Genomic DNA, 4805 nt, shown 5'->3' with positions numbered 1-4805 from the left:
AGAATGGGTAAAAGTTAAATGGAATGTGAGTTTTAAAGTTAATTTTAGAAATGAAAGACTAAAAAGGAGGGGTACTAAAACATTATTTAAGACAACCTTTTAAGTGGTCCAAAACCCAGATTTAGTTAAAGGTTATAAATACACATACTTTATATTCATCAAATCTTCTCTACTCAAATGGTATGTGAGTATATAATAATTAGTTTGGTTTCTTTTCATCAAAAGTTTATTAGAAATTAGAATGTTGGCGTTTGTTTGTTTGTTTTAAAATGTTTACACAGTCGATTGATCGTAAGTTTGACTTAGTCGATTAGAAGATCAATTGATCAGTTTTAATCGTTCGATAAAATACTTAATTTAAAATAAATTGTTCGATTGAATTAATTTTATCTTTGCCATTTTCTCTTATTTTGAATATATACTAATATTTTTAACTTTAAGTTAGATTATTTTAGATATTTTTCTTAATATCTTGATATAATTGTTTAATTATATTTAAATATTTAAATATGTTAACGACAAATAATTCTTTTGCACACAGCCAAAACTATTATAGTTTCTCCATTTTGAAACAATATTGTTAAGAAATAATTACAAAAATATATATTTTATACCAAAGAGGCTCTTCGACTTTATTTTGGTGTAGATTACATAATGATTATTTAAGATTAATTATATCATGTATCTTAAATTTTCATAATAAAACAAATGAATCTGATCATTTTGTTTGAAATATCTTAATGTATATTGGAAATTTATTTTTATTTGATTTTACTTATTTATCATTTACACCGTCAACATTTTTTTACAACCCTAAACAAACGCATCATGGGCTATTTACAAGTTCTTTTATATTTGCACTTATTATTTTCAGATTTTTTTTTTTTTTTTTTTTTTTTTTTTTTTTTTTTTGCTAGAAAGGTATGTTTTATGGGATCATATTTTAAAATTTGAATTTAGATAATCTCTAATTACAAAATTTATTGATAATTTTTCATTCAATATTAATGAACATATGATAAATAAACATTTTCATTTTGCTAAAAATCACAAGAGACCTAAAATGATAAAACAAAATTAGTTGTACAATAAATTATATCATAATTTAAAATTTATATTAATTTTTGTATTCACTTGTTACATGAAAAGTCTCATTAAATTCAAACACATTTCATATTAAAAACAAATACAATTATTTTTATTTATTATTTTAATAATTTAAAGAAGAAAATATGACTATTTTACATATTTTATATTAAATATTGTGGAATTGAGTATAGGGTATTGAGACCCAATTTAGTGTGCCTCAAATATATATTATATTATATGGAGAGAGAATGATATATATTCTGAAAGGAAAGAATATATATATATATATATATATATATATATATTATAATATATATATAAAATAAATTTTTTTCGTAATTATGAATTTTAAAAACCTATATATATAATATATTTAGATTATAAACGAGTTGTAGAACGTGATGAGACTAAAACCTAGAACATATAAAGAGTTAAAATTTGTAATTATAACTCTATTGAATCGATTCTCCGAAAGTAGGACGTAGGACATTGTTGGTACGAACCTAGGTAAAACTCTTGTGTCGTTATTTTGTTTATTCTTTGTTTTTACGTTATTGTTTTACATCAATTATGATTGCTATATTTCCACTTTTCATTTTTCGGGTGATAGTTTTCACAACTTACTAGTATTAGAGCGTTGTTGGAATAAGGCGGGTGCAGTTTGATTTCTTTGACTTAAGATGGGGTCGACTTCTAGGGTGGATATTGAGAAGTTCGATGGGACGAAGGATTTTGAGTTATGGAAGATGAAGATAAGGGCACACCTAGGCAACACGGGAGTCGCTAAAGCACTAGAGGGGAAATCGAAATTACTAGCCTTGATGGACGAGGAGAAAAATATGAAGGTGTTGGAAAGGGCCTGTAACACCTTGATTCTTAGTCTTAGTGACAAGATACTGCGAGAGGTTGTTAATGCCACGACGACAACAAAGGTGTGGCTTCATCTGGGATCTTTGTATATGACTAAAACACTATCGTCTCGTATCTACATCAATCATAAATTTTTCAAGTTTTAAATGACCGAGGGGAAGGATTTGTAGACACATCTCGACGATTATGTCAAGATTCTCCTTGATTTAGAAAACATCGGGGAAAAGTACAAGGATGAGGATAAGGTATTGATGTTTTTGAATTCTTTACCGAACTCATATTTCTCATGGTTCGAGGGACTCTTAATTCGAGGGAGAAATGAGAAAAGAGACAATAAAAGCAAGAAGAAGAGACGTTTGAAGTCTCTTGGGAAGAAATCTACTAAGTACTACAATTGTGACAATGAGGGGCACTTTAAGCGAGATTGTCCAAGGAGAAGTACAACTTCGGTAAAGAATTCAAAAGCATTAGCGCCTTATCCTCATCCTTGTACTTCTCCTCGATGTTTTCTAAATCAAGAAGAATCTTTACATAATCTTTGAGATGCGTCAAATCCTTTCATTCAGTCATTCTAAACTTGAAGAATCTCTACTTGATGTAGATCTGAGACGACAATGTCTTAGTCATATACAAAGATTCCAACTGAAGACATACCATTGTTGTCGTCGTGGCACTAACATCCTCTCGCAATACCTTGTCACTGAGACTAAGAATTAAGGTGTTATAGGCCTTTTCCAACACCTACATCTTTTTCTCCGCGTCCATCGAGGCTGGTAATTTTGATTCCCCCTTGAGTGATTTAGCAACTCCTATGTTGCCTAGGTGTGCCCTCATCTTCATCTTCCATAACCCAAAATCCTTCGTCCCATCGAACTTCTCGATATCCACCCTAGAAGTCGACCCCATCTCAAGTCAAAAAAATCGAACTGCGACTGCCTTAAACCATCTCGCTTTGATACCAATTTGTTGTGCAAACTATCACCCGAATAATGAAAAGTGAAAATATAACAATCGTAATGGATATAGAACAATAACGGAAAAACAAAGAATAAACAGAATAACGACACAAGAATTTTACTCAGGTTCGGACCAACAATGTTGTACGTCTCGCTTTCGAAGAATCGATTCAATAGAGTTATAATTACACATTCTAACTCTATCTATATTCTAGTTTTTAGTTCACCACGTTTTACAATTCGTTTATAATATAAATATATATATATATATATTATTATTTTTTTAAATATATCATTATAATATAATATATATGAATTATTTCATTTATTTTAGTACTTAACATTTTTATTTATTATTTTAATCATTTAACAAACAAGTTATGACTATTTTATATATTTTATATTAAATATAATTATTTTAACAATTTAAAAAAATATATAAATATTAGAATGATTGTAATAAAATAAATATAAAAAAACTTAAAATTATATAAAAATTAAATATAGTTTCTGGATCACATTGACGAGTCAACTGCCTTGTATTGTTAAGACCTGTTTGGCAATTGCCGTGTGATTGATTGATGGATTGTTTGTCACGGAGATGTCTCTATAAATTCCATCACAATCTACAGTGACAGAAGTTTTTAATATATGTCCATGATCCATGACTTTTAGCTGAGCAATTTTATTAAATTGTATGAATAATTATTAAAATTGTGAAAATATATAATATCTTATCAAACTTATAACAACTAATAATTTAAATTTAAGTAATCGTATATAAAAATTCCATCTATAATTAAACGTTACTTCAATATCTTTTATTAATTAAATTATTAACCAAAATATCTTTTATTTAATTTAATTTTATTATTCTTTTATCACTATATATATATATATATATATATATATATATATATATATATATATATATATATATATATATATATATATATATATTAAAAAAATCCATTTATATTAAAATTGAAAAAAAAATTATTTAAACACAATAACAAAAACATGATAAATGAAAAAACAATAAAAAAACAGTACTTAATAGGTTATCAAGCTCGTAAATTATCGAGAAAAACGATTAACTACTCGACAAACTTTACTAATTTTTCGGAACGAATCTCAGAAAACGTCATAATAAAATCATTAATGTTGATACACATTGGACAACTACGATCATTAAAAGTTAGACGATTTCTCTCTAACCAGATAATCAACAAAAAAATAATTATGATGGTAATAAAATATAGGTCTATCATCTCAGCCGCATCAATCCAAATTTCTCAGCAACTACTCAATGATTTGGGCATCACCAATGAATCCCAATAATACTCCACAAAAGACTCCAAATACTAGACACCCTCGACAATGTAAAAGTAAGTGAGTTGTTGATTCAAAATCTTCGTGACATATACGACTAACCATATTTTTTTTATTTACATATTATCTGTAAAAATTCCATCGTAAATAACGCTCCATTCAAAGAACGAGATATTAAATGAAATCTTTGAATCCAAAAGTTTCTCCCATCAAAACTTCTATGAAATGATCTTAACAAACAACTTGTAGCAATGCCCAACATGAAAACTATTAATATCTTGTCAACACATAATGTCTTATTTAGACGAAAACACTTGTTTGCGTCCTACCAAATGTAAAACTCTATTATGGGACAAAGTTTTCATAATGTTTATTCTCCTTTTACATCTAATTCAGCTAGCAAAACCACTAAACCGATGATCAAACATGTCATTAATTATGAAATTTCTACATATAGTTATGAATTTCTACATATAACAATGGAAACAAGCTCATGATATGTCGTAGCTAGACTTTTGACATTACACTAAATGTCGTTCTAAAAATTAATCAAAGAAA

This window comes from Impatiens glandulifera, chromosome 1, assembly GCF_907164915.1.
Source record: "Impatiens glandulifera chromosome 1, dImpGla2.1, whole genome shotgun sequence".
Classification (NCBI taxonomy): Eukaryota; Viridiplantae; Streptophyta; class Magnoliopsida; order Ericales; family Balsaminaceae; genus Impatiens; species Impatiens glandulifera.
The sequence above is the reverse complement of the archived record's forward strand: the minus strand, read 5'-3'. Positions refer to the sequence as shown.